The sequence below is a fragment of the Tribolium madens genome, unplaced genomic scaffold (genome assembly GCF_015345945.1).
Source record: "Tribolium madens isolate multiple individuals breed KSU strain unplaced genomic scaffold, Tmad_KSU_1.1 Scaffold_19;HRSCAF=116;Tcas5.2_LG9, whole genome shotgun sequence".
Taxonomy (NCBI): domain Eukaryota; kingdom Metazoa; phylum Arthropoda; class Insecta; order Coleoptera; family Tenebrionidae; genus Tribolium; species Tribolium madens.
In genome coordinates, this window is record NW_025400983.1 from 10,497,023 (window position 1) to 10,515,923 (window position 18,901).

The window sequence follows — 18,901 nt, forward strand, 5'->3', positions numbered from 1 at the left end:
AATTTTTAATAATGTAATTCTTTACATCACACTGAGACATATCGACCGACCTGAGCGCAGTTCACATAAAGGATTAACGCAAAGCAGGTAAGTACAAATTTTCTGAGCGCAGTCCACTGTAAGGATTAAAATGCCGTGCTTGAAGTGAGCGCAATTCACCGGCACCCCAAAAATAATAACGTGAAAAGTCGAGGAAAACGAATAAAAAGTGGGGCTGGGGCACGATATATAAGGCACTAATTGCGGGATTAGGACGGGAGAATAGAGGAAAGACAGATTGAGAAGACTTTGCGACGAAGAGGAAGTTACTAATAGGAGTCTTAAAGAAGCGACGACAGCATAACGGATAGTTACAATATGTAGCTATAGAAAATCAACAAAACTAATTAAAAAAAATACAAGATACTGATTTCTGCATATTTTGCTTATCAATATTTTGCAAATAAGTATTTCAGAAATCGAAAGTCATTTTTAGATAAATGTCAATATTTGTATCAAAATTTGGTCTAAATTGACGATAAATGAAAATTCCCCGGTTTATCGTCCTCTCGAAGTTCTGAAATTGACATCAATCAATTTTTTATCCGATGAATGAAATGTTTATACAGTCATAAATGGAGCATTTAAAAATAAAAGCTAGGGATTAAGCGGGATTAGAGCTTCCGTGAGTGAACGAAATTAGAGTTTGATTATGATAATTACTATGGAATGTTTATCGAAAATTGATCGAAAGTAAATTTTATCTATCAAAAAAAGTATCAAAAACTGACAACAAACATGCTTATTGATTTATTAGGTTTACAAACTTTCCTTGAAAAAACATTTCAACAATTTTATATACGTATGTACTTATAATGCAGGAGTAAAAATATATTTTATTCGATCCTCTATGTTAAAATTGAATTTTATCTACTCTTTTCCTCATGTTAAAATTAAATTTTATCGTCTAGATGATAAAAAATACATCCATTGTTGTATATCTGCAGTTGTTAGTTGCTAACGGTCTTTGACATTAGATTTCATTGTTGAATTTTACTTTCACATTTATAAATATCGACCAAATTGACTACAAAATTAGTGAGGATTGAATAAAATTTTATATTGTACACGACGATAAAATTTTCATTATCTTTTCGAGCATATTAGAGCTAATATGCTCTCAAAGATAAAATTTAACTTTATCGTCTTGTATAATAAATAACTATTTTCTACTACAAAATAGAAATATTATTTAAACTCCTGAGATAGACAAAGTGATTTTTTTAAAAGCTGGAGAGCGAATTTTGTATGGTTCTCCAACGGTAGATAAACTCATCAAAAATAATTATGAATTTTGTTGAAATTACTGAAGATTTTTCTCTCACTAAACTTTTAAATCTTTTTTAGAAATAAGCTAACCTAATAATACACACGGTGATTTAACAGGGTCAGACAATCTTCTGTATGGTAATAGAAAATGTTAATAGAAGCTCAGATTTAGATTTAAAATTTTTATAGGCCGCGTTGTTTTGAAAATTTGAATATTTCTAAAATGACAACGATGCAGTACAAGAGAGTGCTTCAGCTGCTAGACTATTAACATTCGGTACATTAATTTTACATAGTGTGATTGAATTAAAATTTGTTCTCTTAAGAAAAGATAAAACTGTATCTTCGTTACTTGAGTCGAGAATGTCTGTCATGTGGTTGGGGAGATAAACTTCGTTAATTTGAAACATTTGTTAATTACTATAGAGACCAACAAATTTTTGATATGCTGTTGCCAATTTTACCACTTCAATAAATTTTTACATTTGAGAAGGGTTAATACACTAGATGCATATAGCAGAATGTCACATTCTTTTCTAATCTCTTTACAATGTATGTATTTTACATTTTGTTATACGATAAGATTCTTCATTTTGCTCATTCAAATTCTAAGCAAATGTAAAGCGGATTTAAATAAAAATTCAAATATGATTCATTTCACGACAAATTCGGTAAATCACCAATCAGTACATTTCGTATGAAAATTCCAATAAAGAGCGTCATGTCTCTAAAATCAAACATATCTTCTCATAAAATTGTTCCAATTTATTACGCAAATTCCCGGCTCTGTATAAAAAATCTGATCATGAAACATACTAGATTAATAAATTATTATAAGTGTTTGCACTGTTTTGATTAAAATTTTATTTAATTATAGCAAATAGTAATAAAAATAATACACACCGATAAACGGCTCTGTGTGAAAGTAATTCGTTAGGTAAATAAATACGTTACAGACAAAATAAACAATAGACCCATAAAATGGCATTAATTTGACAGGAAAAAGAATAAAAATAGATTAAAACCACAATTAATACAATAATACCTTTATCCAAGCCCTAACAATGATCAAAAATATGAATAATTTTTTTAGTTTTCACAAATTAGAACTAGCAAATTGCTAAAATAAAATATATCTTCCTCTGTCCTTAATAGAAAGTAAGTTTTTTCACTCTAATTTGAGAAGGGTAAGTGACCAATTACTCATCAGTTAAAATTACAATAAAAATATATGTAGGTAACCTCTTATAAGGGAAGTATTAATTTTACCTCCTCCATAGAAACAGAAAAACATGTTGCTAGATTTAATGGCGAAAGTATTGAAGTTTTTCTTATTGGATCGTAGGAAAAATGGTATATAATACACTGGAGGAAAGTGTCTTTTCCTCTCTGGGTGGTTTCTGCCTTCGATAAGTCCGGGCAGTAACTTCCACCTGTATTAGGCAAAGATACATTTTTCTTTCTTGTAATACAAATACATAATTACTAATTACCTAACACGTTTTTTTGCGTTGTTTTAGCTCGTGTCAGAACAATTTCAGAACAAATAGATCCAATAGTACAAACACCGAAATCCATATGGTGATCCTCAACGCAATATTTCAAATTTGCAGCAATTAATTTCTATCAATATTTGCAATTATTATCGCCTATACAAACAAACAGACACGATGATACCTTTGTGGTTGTGATAACACAGGTGCGTCACCACATCAAGACACTAATAAAACGATTTAAGTGTGAAAAATGGGTAATTTAACAATAAACGAAAATCGAAGTCTTTCTTCATTTTTGTGCACACGAGGATTTTGTGGAATAAATATTATTGACTCTAAACGACTTAGGGCAAATTGCCAACGAGGATTACCTCTGACCTGTTTTATTTTTTTCATTTCAATTGTCATTCGTTCTGATCAATACTAATGGAAGGTTGAAATAATCCCGAAAAACTTAATCTTAGTTACTCAAAATCCTTCAAAGATAATTATGAAGATGTAACGATGCATAGAATCGTCTAAGCTCTTTCTGGAAAATAAATCCGGTATCTGGCGGCAAATAAAAGGTGAAATAATTATAAATAGAAAATGGAAGACCGAAGAATTAATGAACAAATTATAATTTTTGTTTGATTTTTTTTTAATTACCAATTTATTGTTAGTATATACCCCATGATGATTAGTTTAGTTTGTTTACCCTGAACTTTGCATCCATTTTCCAAAAAAGTGCTCATTATTGATGTTGAATTTATATACGAGTAGAGTTAGCTTCCCGAAAAATGAATTGTAATTGATATCTCTCCCAATTTAGAAATTATTTTTGTGTGAAAAAAAAGATAGATGAATAAATGAGGCCCCATTATTGCAAACAGTAGGAAATGAAATGTTATTTCTGGTTTCTGGACTAAAATATTTGGCGCCTTAAAACCAGGGAAAATCCTAAAAAGTTGTCTGTTTTTCCGAAAGTAAAACAACCGAAAAAGACCTAAAATATTTCAAAAAGCACTAATTTTATGCACTCCAAAAGTACCCAAATACACTCCGCCCTTGAGATAATTTTGCATGATTTTGGGTGATTTCCGGTGTTTCGTATGTAAAATTTTTAGTGGTCTACAGATATTTGGAGTGCATAAAAATTAGTGCTTTTTAAAGGATTTTATGTTTTTTCCGTTGTTTACTTTTGGGAAAATAGCTAAATTTTTACCATTCCCCCTTGTTTTTAAGGCGCCAAATATCTTGGTCCAGAAGTAACATTTTACATTCTACTGCAAACCGATTGAAATTAATTTAATTAATTTTTGAATTTTTCAAAACAAAATATATTTTGTTAAATTTCAACGTAATATAGAAGTAATTGTCGAGAGGAATTTCGCTGTGGAACATTAACACTAACGAATTCTTTAAGTGATTCAAAAAGTGTTTTAATGATCGTCGAGTTCGCTTTTCTTTTGCTCATTATTTATAAGGGAAAGATCAGAGTTGGAATGAAAGTGATGAGATGAGCTAAGCGGTTTTATTAAATTACACTTTATTTATTATTCTTTAAAGAATATTCAAAAATTTGCTTTACAACTTGTGAAAAATGCCTTATGATGATTAGAATTTATTTAGAAAATTTTGAATAAGAACTTTGTTCGAAAATTGTCCTGAATTGAAGTCATGATTCCAAACACCATTTTCACGCGATTTAATTAATCCAATTACCGGGAAACATTTACATTAAATCAAGAGCTTTACACCAAACCTGACAAAAGTTTTAACGTTATTCTTCTTACAGGAAGAAAAGAACAATGTAATTGTTTGATTATTATCACTTTTGAGGATTTAACTTTTGCATTTACCTAAATTCCGCAATAAATTGCCTCATTGTTTAAAATACTCCGATAATTTCAAAGTAATCATTTTTTATTTGTTACTAAAATAAAATCATTTTAAATTAAAATAATATCCTTGCTCTGGAAAAGCAATGACACCATGATTTTTCAAAAATTGCTAATCAAAAATAACAAATTAAAAAACTTACAACTAAGGCACTAAGGCTCAGTTTGCAAATAATTGATGGAGAAGTAACTCAAAAAGTCAAAATTTACACTTGAATTATGATATAAATTATGAATCCTTGTGGAGCACCGAAATTGTCAAAACTCAAGTTGTTTAATTTTAACCATTTCAGACAAATTACAAACTTTGGTATGGCTGATAACCTCTAAACAAATTCAAAGATTAAATGTCAAAATTATTAGTTAGGAGCGTCTTAAACTGGAGGAGTCTAGGGCAAAAAAAATCAATATTACATTTTAATGCTGTCTATGGTCTGCAACATAAATTTTAAATTGATTTTACTCAAAAACAAGTTTAACAAAACAACGCAAAAGACCTCTTTTTATGAGAAACCATAGAATTTAGAATTTAGTTCTCAAAAGTGGCCAGAAAGTGCCAAGTTATGGTACTTTTTATCCTATACGCCCTTGATTAAAAAATTTTGATATTTGTTCTTTGAATTTGTTTAGGTGTCTAATGCTTATTAGCTTTATGAAAATTTGTAATTTTATGTAAAAAGGTCTCTGAAATATTGGGACACACCCCTTTTAGAAGGTGTAGCTCCCTTAAAAATACTCCCCGTATTTTCGATACATGCTTACAGGAAACTTTTATCTTGAAATTAAGTATTCCCTGTTTAAATTTATTCAAATAAAAACGGAGCGCCCTGTATAAACCTCGGAATTTTTTTATTTCCACACCACCAATTAATTTTTGTGAAAAAGAAGAATCTGTGTTACAACTGAACTTATATTTAGAGCTAAGAAGCTCCACTTTTTCATATCTAGCAATATAAAAGTCTTGAAAGAAATGAAAGAAAAAGAAAACAAAAAAAATACTAAAAGCTAAATTCAGGTTTTAAATCTGTGATAACTGCTTCCAGAAAACGAAAACGTCGTAACGCTATTTTAAAAAAAATGTCGATTTAAAAGTGACTAGGAGATTATCACCTTGGTTTCTCTTATTTATTTGCTCTATGTTACTATTAGATACTACTAGATATTATGAATAGTAGATTATGTTATTAGGAGTAAAAGTGATTGTTTATGTGGCGAAGCTGAACGTTCATTTTGCCGAACGGAGTGAGGCAAATGGATTCAGCTGAGCCACATAAACTCACTTTTACTCCAAATAACATATACTATTTTATCTGCAAACGATAATCTACCTTGTACCTCTCCAGAAAATGCTGAAAAAGCGAAAGGGACAAGAAAGAGACAACAGTGGTAAATGTCAAAGTAAGTGTCCAGTAAAAGTGAAAACGCCTAGGCGTAAAAACAGTGTTTTTACTCCATGTCTGAAAACTAAAACTTTTACCTGTGTCATTTAGTCATAAAAGTGGTCACTTAGATAAAAGATATTATCTGCACTTTTCAAAATCTTTTAAAAAGTGAAAAAAACAACAAACAAGGTATTTGCTCTTGCAGTCGAAGTATTATTTAATGCTTCTGATGCTATATCCTCAAAATACGTAAAATCTTACTTTTTGTTTTGTTTCAATTGGTATGTTATTTTACACTTCCAAATTACAAAAAAGGGTATAAAAGCAAATTTAGAACTTTAGATATACGGGGTGAGTCTTAGGGAATGAAAAGTTATGATTAATAATAAGTAAAAAAATCAAAAACAAGTTGGAGAAAACCTTTTTATTTTTGTCGAATGTCAATAAAAATACTACTTAACCCCACCTAAATAAAGAAAATCGATACATTTAGCTATTGACAGACGTGACGTGAACAAATGTATAATGTCTGCATTGGTGTCATCCGTACAAATTACCTATCAATTTTTTTTTCACTATTAGTTATTATTTGGCATAACCTAGCATACCCTAAAATTATGCGTGTAAGTTAAGATTCACTGTGTATATCTTCCGAAATGCTAGCTTTATAATATTACTGTTTATTACTTTTATTTGACAGAAGTAGGTATATCTAATTTAAAGAAATTCCTGTGCCATTGTTTAGAATAAAATTAAGACTTCTCTAGACTAGATCTTGTGCCTCCAAAATTTAATTAGACAAGTAGCACTTTGCTTACTTGAGCTTACTTCCAATGTGACAGTTGGTAATGCAATTCCTAGACCCTTATCGCATGAGTTATTGTCACACTGACTTTAATTAAATAATTCGACAATGTAACAAAATCACAGAATAAATTTCGTTAATAAAACGTAATCTGATAGTGTCTTTTATTGCGAAATTGCTATTGGACCCTCATTGATAAAAACTTCTCACATCCAAGTTACATTAGCTTTTAACAATATAAACACTACAACTATGTACAATATCACTCCACACTAAATTGAACTCAATGCAAACAACGCTACTTTAAGATAACCGAAAATAAAAATTTAAAATGCTTCACCTGATCCCAATTTGTCAATTTTATCTAAATCACCGGTTTGGAAAAATGTGAGGCACGAATAATTATCGACGAGGTTTATCACAATTTCTCGGTAATTTGCAGCAATTAGCTTGATCTGAATGATGCATGTCGTATATGATCGAATTGATTTTCGAGTTTAATTACGTGATAATGAGCGAAGTAATACGAAAAATGCTCTCAAACTAGAGTGCTTCCAATGATTCCTTTATCACTAATGGGATAAAGTGCGTTGGCGGTCTTTCCAAACAATGCGAATCAGAGCTTAATTATATTATTTCAATTAAGAATTTAACAGTGGTTGAATCTGTGTGGGGGCGAAATTTAATGCACGACAGGAGAATGACAGCTTGAGGCGGTTATGGACAACTGTTGCAAACTAAATTTAAACTTGACTTGTTTCAGTTTATAAGAAAATACTTTTTCATTTTATTTGATTCATTTGATTACCTACTGAATTTTATCTTATTGTTTAGTTTTTCGCCAGTATTTTTTACTATCTTTCCCGTCTCCTCACAGAAAGTATTTTCTCTCACTGCAGAAAAACGAATGCTGCATATTCGAGCGTAAATTGAAAAAAACTGATATTACTTCGCGGAATTCAATATTTTGTCGTGTTCATGTTATGGATATAATGTTAGCCTTGAAGTGACAGTTCTGAATGAATTCTTCCCGTGTTTTACATTCGCGTATCGTTGTTCAACCGTTTCCATTTTGAAATTCAATTAATATTACATGAGTGCGTAAAAAATACTTACATTTTTTTTTCGGCGATTAGATTTAATCGGACTCCCGAGGCTGAAACAAAAACAAAACATTAATTTGTCTGAAAGATTTTTTACACGCTTTTAATTTTTGCTAAAGCTTGAAAGTATAATCTGGTTTAAGTTAGAATTATGTGGTCGTCCTTATGAACTAAATTTGCAGTTTATAATCCAAGCGATTGAAAGTTTGCTCAGTTTCCAGCGCTTGCACTATCTGCAGCCTCTGCAGCTGTAAAACTCGGATTACCATTAGTTATATTTTTATGTAAAATTACGGCGCCTTGGAGTTTCTATTTTCTTCGATTTTCCCACCATTTTGTAGCAAAATCTTTTTACTTTTTTGCATTTTCTCGTAATAAACACATATTGTATATGAAACCAATACCAACTGCAACTTTTGTAAGGAGCTGTTATTAAAGCCAAGATTCGCTAGATAAAGTGGAAAACCTAATATAAGTTCTTTCAAGCGTCAGTTGTAAAAAAATAATCTCAAACTTCAAGCAATAGTTCAGAATAAATAGAAAATATAAAATAATAATTTATTCTTCTTAATTGCCTTGGCCATCGATGCGAAAAAGGGTTAATAAGCGAGTCTCCATATTAAATTCGTTAGAATGGTTTTCCATTCGATTTTCCGGCTGAAAGCGAAATGACCAGAAAGTTCTTACATAATTCATTCAATTCAGAATGATTTCCATTGATTTTTGATTAAAAACCGACACGTTCGAATTAATTTCGCAAAGTTTTGTAACCAATTTGAAGTTGGTGGAGTTTTATTGGTGATTTGTTGAAGGCTCATACATTACAAAACGATCACGTCGTGAGAGCAGCTACTAGCGAAATCTGTAAACAACATTAACTCCCTTAAGGTAAATTCAACTCCAAATATACAGCCAAGATTGATATGATAGAGCTCAATCCGTGTACGTAGGTATATGTATGTAAATACCTCTAATCTGGAATACGTAATTCAAGATTTGATATGCAGGAGTAAGGTTATGCATGTTATAGGATATGAGGAGCCAAAATAAATTGCAATAAACATTTTCAAATTTTATAAAAATAACACATTTTGATTTCTTGATAAACAAACTACAAAGTTAATCTGTCATTAATTAAAATTACGCAGCTTACAGTCAAGTTAATTATGTTTGTAATTATTGTTGGCAGAAGCAAGCTTTCGTGCAATTAATTCTACGAAAAATTAATTTTACTGCGGGGTGATGAAATTTGGCAAAGTGATAAGCAACAAATCATTTAGGAGTATAAAATATTCCTTCCATGCTAAAAATAAGGTCATTTTTTTAGGAACTTAAAGTCTCCAAAAAGTCTTTAAAAAACTGCTTTTTTGAGTGTCCGATCTTTGACTCTCCATGACTTTTGTGTAATTTGTTACCTACATGAATGAATAAAAATTTTCTATTTCACGTTTGCTATGACGAATTTAACAGTTTTATCAAAAAACAGTGTCAAAATACACAGTTTTCGGCACAAACCAATCGTTGTACAATGAGAGTGTTTGTAACACTTATTTTTTAATATACAGTTTTACTTGGATTTCTAAAAAAAGATTAAAATCGCTCTAAGGGTTTACTCGTAGCGTGACAGCAATTTTTTTCGTTTATTATTTTTTGTTAATTAAATACACTTAAATAATAAGAGTCTGAATTGAACTTCATTTTTTTAAGTTTCTGTTGAGAAATTAAACATTTTTTATTTGTTTTTATGTGATTAAAGTCTAATTGAGGCTCTTAATCTGTGTGTATTTAGAGATAAGAAACAATAACAGAGCCCGAAACTCTTGGAAAGCACTTAGGTATTTAAAGTTATTTTATTAGGAAAACTTTTATTAGCTAAATGGTGCTTCAAGCCGAGTCGGTTAGCAGGAGGTAACTATTTATCTGCGAGTTTGCTGTTTTAATAAAATCATTTACAAAAGTAAGCACATAAAATCTAGGAATTCCAAAAGTGAAGCAGTTTCATAAATAATTTATTATTCAAATTTCAAAGTTTTGTGAAATGTGAAAGTTTTGCATAAACGACGTAAATGACAGGATAAACCGACTTAAAAGACCTTACTCTGAATACTTAATTGGGCAGATGTTTGTGTTTGGGGAAAAATTATTTAAATCAAGATGTAAACATTTGTAGAAACTTGCGAATGATGAATAACAATGGCCGGAAATTAGAGTTTTTCCTATTTCCGATTGGCGGTCAATGTTGAAAACAACTTTTTTTTCCCTTGTAATTTGCTGCAAAAATTGACAGGTAATTCCTAAGACTGGGGAAAATAAATCGTGAAAGTTTGGTCGAAAGCTCGACTAAGGTGAATCAGAAAGTTGAACGTTAGAAGTTATTTTTACGATTAGGATTGCGAAACAATTCGCATTTGTAAATCAGTGTTGATTAAAATTTAATGCGATTAAGGGGTTACATCCCTTGATGAATACAGCTAATTTTTTGTGTTGTTGAAATTTCCAGCGTCAGCTTATAATATACGATCCAGTGAAACACTTGAAACGCCGAAAAGTTTCCTGAGAACGACCTTTTTTATTATTATTAGCTAGGATAACTCGCAATTGCACTGTACTCGTGGTTATTTATATCTTTTTTGTGGTGTTTCTCTCGGATTTAGTATAAACGAAAATTTATGGTCGAGTCCACAACGGCCGCTCTAAAATATTGAACTAGAAGGGATTAAAGGCTACGCGATCCTATTGAAACCGACTAGAAAATTACCCTAAAACAGTGGGAAAACTCGCCTCCGCTGAATTTTACCCCGACAGATTAAAGGAAAGGAAATTGGGTTAAATCGTGACGCCCTTATTGTCTTTTCCTATTAAATAAACATTGCTTTTCGACTAACGGCTCGTTATTTGAAAAGACTTGCATTTCCTCTCAGTAATCATGTCTCATCATTCACGAACTCTCAAAGGATGTTATCGTTATTACTCTTGTCGCCATTATTGCTGAACAAACTTTTACGCGACTTAATGTTGCACACTTTCATTTTGGAACTCATTTATAACAGCAAATATTTTGCCTGAAAATTGTCTCTCGGCTGTAATTACAGCTGGGCCAAAATACAATAATAACTTATGACTAAAACTTTTCCCCTTGGCTTTCTTAATTCTGAGTCTAATTCTGAGTTAGAAATTTTACTATAATCCGATAAACCGTTTTTAAAATATTTAACTTACTAGCGAGTAACGACCCTGCATACACGTATAATAAAAATTTGGATAAAATTAATTTATGATTTTTGAAGTTACATTTATCAAAAGTTGATTGAAAAAATGTTTATTTAGACGAAAAATAATTTGAGATAAAAGTTTTATAATTTATTAAATAATTTTACGATCTTATGAAATTCAACTTTAATAAACCAATTACTTTTTATAACTATTTATTGTATTTCCATTAAAACATATTTTGCTTTAATGAGATTAAATCAATGCAATTCGGTCCCTCTTTTTTTACTTCAATCTTTTTGTCCATTTTACTCTGATTRTAGCCGATGCCTTTATAGAAAATCAAATCGCACTACCCGTGACCGGATTAAATCGATATCCTCCTTATCCTGCAGGCCGTGATAACGTCCATCGAATATTTAATTCATTGAAAACCTCTCCCAATCCACCTGAAACAACATTCGCGTTCATTTTTGCCCTAATTATCTCGAATTTAGTATGCACTGAAAACGCCCCGGAACGATAAATTGTCGTATTTCACGCCGGAATCTCCGGATTTTGATCTATGTTTATACGACATCACATGCCATCTCTTTGTTTTGCCGTTTCAGTACCACCCAAAATATGCATGTGGGTAAATGTTTTGTTTTAATCAAAGTTTGGAATTTCTGAGATATAATCTTGTTAAAGAATCGAACTTCGACGGCATTAGCATTCCATGTTTTAATAAGTAAATCTACATGAAAAGTTTTGGGTGATTAAATTTTTGTAGATATTATTTACGGATTTATTAAAGTCYCGAAAATTTGGCAAGTGAAACGAATWTTTTCCAAGAATTTGACGTGTGGAATAATCAATACTAATTACTGGCGGTAATTTGTCAAAGTGTACTAATTAATATTAACAGAAATCGTCGGGGTTAAAAATAGTTGTTCGTCTGTGGAGGCGTTTAACGACTCTGGGGAATTGAACACACCTGGGATAGTTAAAAGCAATTGAATTTACCATCAACCCACTGCGAAAGGAACAATAAATAAGGATAATGTTAGAGTAATTAAATAAATATAACACGTACGTCTCTAATTAGCCTATTATAGGGAATCGTGCACATGCATTAACAAATTGTGGCCTCCTCTAAGTGTTTTTTGCGTTCATAATACCATTTTCCAATAAACTACTTGAACTGTATTTTTCGTTTACTAGGATTAATAAAATAATTTGCATAAAAGAGAGAAATTCAACAATATACTCGTACAACAATATCAGAGATTTGACAAAATAAATCAATCTTTATATCTAAATGTTTACTTATATTACGATATAAATAACTTCAATTAAAAAAGAGTGCGATCAAAAAGTTTATCTATCAAGCAAGTCTAGAAATTTAAAACGTGTGTCTGCGGAATATAAAATGTCACAATGGTAAATAAGAAATGTCAAAATAATTTTTTTGTAAACTGTAACAACCAATCGTGGTGAACGATTTGTATGAATAAACTCCAACTACCTACATCTCATTTTAGGGTATTTTAAGACGTTTCATACAAGTAATTCAATTTGTTTAGATCAATATTTTAATTTTTATAAAATAACTTTTTGACATCTAGCTGACATACAAACTTCCAAGCGACATACGTCCTCAACTAGTACGCCTACTTGATAGAAAGTCTTTTTGATCGCACTGTAGTAACAGCACATATGTGGAAATAATAAATAAAATAATAAAATAAAATAATAGGTAAAACAATATAGCAAAGTTGGAGAGTTATGAGTTTTGTAAAAATTTACGGTGCAGGGGAATACTGGAAATAAAAATTTTAAACTCTTTTTGGGCTATAACTTGGAATCTAAACTGATTAAGTTTTGTTTAGTGTTGATCTTATAAAATTTTTGCTGAAAGTTTAACTGTGTTTTTTTCATATTTTCGCATTCACTCCTAGTTCAGTCAAAAGAATTAAGCTATCGATTTTTCAAATTACGAAGTTAATTACTACAAAATCATTTTATCTTTGTACCAATCCCATCATGCGTCAGTTGACTCAGCAAAAATGACGTTGTTTCTTTAATGTAATGCCAAAAATTACGAATATATTAACATGTACCTACAGAAACTTGAATTCTCTACATTATTAAGTATTGCCAATTTAATTTTACAACCTAGATCACAAATGTAATGTAATTATTAATTTATTTCTCCCAAAGCCAACAATATCAATTTTTTTTAGTTTTGCAAAAAATATGTATTACTATGTCTTATTTTCAAATTGCATTTACAGTTTTTTCAAATAAAATAAAAAACACGCTTTTCCTTATAATTTTTAGAGAAGATTTAGATTTTAACGAAACTACACAATACTGCAAGCTGGTAAACGGAGTTTTGCACCATTTATTGTTTGATTGGTTTAATGCAATAGAGAATTTTAACAAGATTCTATAAAACCTTATATTTTTGTAGTTTTTTTTAAACTTTGTACTTTTTGAGACATTAATATGCATATTTACTAAATAACATAATTTAACAGACTTTTTATTGATTTTCGAAGATACGATAGAATATCTCATCCTGTACATACAGGCTGCGCCAGAACTCGCGCCCCAGAGAATAATGTCAAGTTTTAGAGAAGTTGGTTCATCGAAAATTTCCAGAATGTTTGAAAATCGAGTTTCCAAAATAATTTTTGATAATTGTGTATAATTGCACTTTTTGGCGATCTGTTGCCGCCGGCACTTGACATTTTTCTCTGGGGCGCGAGTTCTGGCGCAACCTGTATACAAGGTGAACAAAAAGTATGGAACCAAACGTTTTTTGCTTAAACTATTATTTTTTTAAAAAACTAATGAATGATGAATGGTAAAGTAGGTACTACAAAAATTTAATATTTTATCAAAAATAAAATTTTTCAAATTTTTCAATTGTTTTTTTTTTGTTTTTTAGATCTACAATCTTTTTTTAATGGCAACCCACTATAAAACCATTTTTCTCATGAAATTTACAAAAAAAAATCSCATAACTCAAAAACAAAACAAAATTTAGTTCTCAAAATTACTTTAATGTATATTAATTATTATTTTCTGGAGGCAAATGATTAAAAAAACCGCTTCATTCCATACTGTATGTATTAACCTGCAAGTAACTTTCTTTTACGTAAAATTTTTGAGCAGTAAGGCTTTTGAAATTTTGTCACTCTTGGGAACCTTAAAACCAAATTGGATGGGATGATTACAAAATAAAAAGTAAATTTAACATCAATACTACTCATCATAAATTTTTAAACTAGTCGAACTTTCAACTGTTGAGTGAATAATATAAAAGATTTCGTAGAACTCAACTCAAAATCGACACAATTTTTAAAGAGTTTTTCTTTAAAGACTACTTCTTTTCTATAATGCTGTGCGTCTCATTAAATTTTGTGACCAAATGTGACCTGTATCTATGAAACTTTTAATAGTTTTAATAATGTAAATAAACACAGGTGAAGATTGATAAGTTTTTCCCTCTTTGATAAGTTTCATTTTATATTATTCAGACCAAATGTGACCTGTATCTATGAAACTTTTAATAGTTTTAATAATGTAAATAAACACAGGTGAAGATTTATAAGTTTTTCCCTCTTTGATAAGTTTCATTTTATATTATTCAGTTTGTTGCCAATTTAATTTCAGTGTTACTGCCACTTTAATAAGAAATCGCATTGAATTTTAACAAAAAATAGGGAGTCTACCCAGAAATTGCTGGCTTGCTTCTTGAAATCTACAAATTTTTATTATAAAGTTTCCAGAAATGTAAAATATTAATTAATCACATTATTGCTTATTTATTAACTAAAATTATTAACGGTTAGATGAGCATAATACTGCTATTGCCAATCGGGTATTCGAGACGTGCATTTGTTATTATAATAATAATAATAATTGTTCAAGTACGTTTAATGAATAAGAATCGTGAAATCAATCTGTCAGTGCTATTTCTATAACAATCTAATAACTCAAAACGCCATACTCCGTCAAATTCCAGCTTATACAAAACGATTTATGGACAATTTATTCCGAAAGCTTGACATGAACACATCATTCTGGCATTTGGCGAACAAAGACTAAAGCAGTTGAGACGATAAACACCACATCCGAAATTAGAATGAAAACGAGCCTGCTCTGAACAAAACAAATCGAAATTACAATTTCAGGGAGAGAAAAATGATCCAGCGAATCTATAACACGTTTCGTATTCTTTTAGACAGTGGTAACACTCATCTTCATTACAAAGGATTTCTCCCGAGTGTTTTTACCATTTGGCTCTGGAGGACGCTAAATTACTCTACAGATTCGCTTCCTACACCTATATTACGGGAAGCGCAATCTCGGGTAAATGATGTATAAGTTATGAGCCAGATGACATTAGAAACATACCAAAAGAAAGAAAAAATTCTTTTGACTACAAGAAAATTATTAATCTGTCCCATTAGAATAAAGGTAAATGAAACAATTAAAGAGAAATATGGCCAACACAAAATTTATAAGGTCAACAAAATAAAGTATAGCGGAATTAACAATTTTCTCACCAAAACGATGCTTTTATTTATTAATAGTCAGTTTGAAAACATGTAATTGTTGCTAATTTTCAATTAACCCGCAACTTCTTTAGGGAATTTTCGTTAGAATACCGAGAATAATTTCAGCAACGAACACAAAAGTAAATTTATCAGTGGAGAGGGCGCACCCGATATTAAATATTCACATATTTAGGGTTTGCTCTTACCATAATTTCTTGGCCAGTAAATACTTTGAACATGCGTAAACGGTCTAATACGATTTAAAAATAGTTTTCAAAGATGTGAGTGAAATTCTTGCACAGAGAATTTTGTTTATTTTATCTGAAAAATTTTAATAACCGATTTGTTATCCTTAACAATGTGATGAAAGACAATTACCAAAAGCAACAAGAGCACGTTCCGACTCTAATTACGTTTTAGACACGGGATTATGCGGACATAAACTCATTTTTAATTGTATACAACGGTGGTCTGCCGGAAATTTGATAAAGTTTTATTAATATCAAAGCAGTTTTAAAGCCAATTTAAACAAATATTTATCTTTTTATACAATTCGCAGAAAAATATCAAAATTACGTACACATTACACTGCAAAAACATAAGGGGTTCAGTCATTAGATGATTTAAATAAAATCTACAATTTACAAAATCTTGGTTAAGATTTAGTAATTTTGCTTATTTAAAAAAAAACAGTAATGGTACAGAATAACTTTACCTTTATGTACCTTAATTTCAATACAATCTGTCATACATTTAAAAAATTTAAACAGTTTTTAAAAGGAAAACGTTAGTTCTGTAATTAAAATTACATAAACAGCTTTTAATAAGTTTGATTTTTTTTTAAATACAACATTAACGTTTAACTTTTAATATTAAGAAGATTGAAGTAGTGAAATACAATAAGGTATATTTAAATTTGATTTTATTGAAACTTGTATAAAAAACAAAAATCTTGTTTATTTTTATTGCACACCATTCTTAATAACAAGAGTTTAGTTAATACCAGCAACTCCAGTAGGCAGAAAAAAAGGTTTTCAAGCAATGAGTAAATACTCGTATTTCACAAAAATTAAATAAAAATAGAGTTTTTATAAAAATCTAAACTGGACGACAAAAGTACACTAACTTTAAATGCAGTTTATACAAAATACTATATTGGGTGATTTTAAAGTACGTGTAATCGTGCAAATATTTTAACAGGTGATAGTAGAGCTCAAAAAAGTCAAAACAACTCACCTGTTAAAATATGTGCACATACTTTAAAATCAGCCCTTATTAAAAATAATATTTTTTATCTTACAGGTCGAGTTTTTGAACTACAATAGACCATTGTTTTCGGTGATAGAAATCAAATATTATTCACAAGTGAGATAAAGTACTCACAAGTGAGTAAATTTGACTATTATATTATATTTACTATTATTTTTTTATAGGTGAATATTTTACTTGAATGAAACTTCATTTTTTGGATACTCGCGTATAATGATGCATTTCTATTACTTATAATACAGTRCGATCAAAAAGTCTTTCTATCAAGTAAGCGTCTTAGTTGAGGACGTATGTTGCATGGCAGTTCGTATGTTATCTAGATGTCAAAAAATTATTTTATAAAAATTAAAACATTGAGCTAATTATATTGAATTATTCTATGAAACGTCTCAACAAACTAAAATAAGATTTTATTGGTGTTTATTCATAAAAATCGTTCTCCACGGTTTCCTGTCATAATTTACATAAAAAAATATTTTGACATTTCTCATTTGTCATTTTATCTTCCACAGACATACGTTTTAAATTTCTACGCTTGCTTGATAGACAGACTTTTTGATCGCACGGTATAATGTACTAATTTAATATTTGGATATTACTGTTTATCTATCAAATAAATTACTCAAAATTTAAATAAAAGTTAAATTATTAATTTAAAAACTTAAAATAATTTACTTCTTAAAGGATTAAGGAATTAAAATTTTTATGCAAAAGTAAAAAAGAGCAGCACTAAAACATTGTTGCTTGCTTTCGGTCCAGCATTTTCTAAATAAAAACAGACCGTTCAAATATCCTGTAAGGATCATGTAAACAAAGCACCGAAGTGAATTATTTATTAAAAGCCTCGCTAATATCCGTTCGCCTTTCACAAATAAACAACTTAGCGGAAAATCTGTTTTTTGTTTTAGTTTTTGTGTAAATTTGTCCGAGTGTTGACATTATGTCAGAAATCTGCAGTAATTAGAGGTAAAGTAAACACAAAGTGCCACAATAGAGGACGATAATGCTGTTTATCCGTCCCAACTTTCGGCTATTTCATCTTTATCAAGGTATCCAAGTGCCTCCTTGTTTGATGGTGTAACTGTCAACTCGGCAATTTCGAGAATGGTTCCAAATGAAAGTCTATAACTTTGCTCCGTAGACAACTAATAAGACGTAAACTTTGCTAACAGGATCGAATGTCAAGATTGTGTCGTGACACAAAACCACAAAACTTGGATAGGGGGAACATTTCATTGATGAAGAATCGTTTACCTCGAGTTTCACGTGAATTATTAACAGTCTGATTAATGGCAAATGTTTTAATGTGTTTACCGCGAATTATCGGATAAAGGATTAATTTTTAATGCTCAACGTTTCTCTGATTATTTTCTCGTTTTTGCTTTATTGATTCCGCATTCGTTTTCATTCCTATTGTGTTATTTATCGGTCTTTTATGTCTTCTATCTGTTTGTATTTACTTTTATTGTGATTGATTTTCACTCTCATTTTCTTTCGCTAGGTCCACTGGTTCAATTTCATTTATTTGGCTACAATTCTAAATACGTACATTAATTTAATTGTTATTTTCATAAAAAAATTGAGTTTTTTTAKTCGTCGTTTCAAAACAGTTTGGTATTTTTTAATATTCACCAAACACAAATACTYAAATCATTTTACTCTTCTCTTCTTTTGTCAGTATAATTTTCATCAACTACTTAATGCACGTAGTATGTATGTATGTACCAGGTGAATAAAAAGTATGGAACTAAGCGTTTTTTTCGTAAACTAAGCACTTTACGAAAAAAATAATTAGTGTAGCGTAAAGTACAATTGACCATTTATCAAGAATAACATTTTTCGAAATTTCTTTTAGTTTTCGAGTTCTGGATTTTTTTTTAATGGCAACCCACCATGGC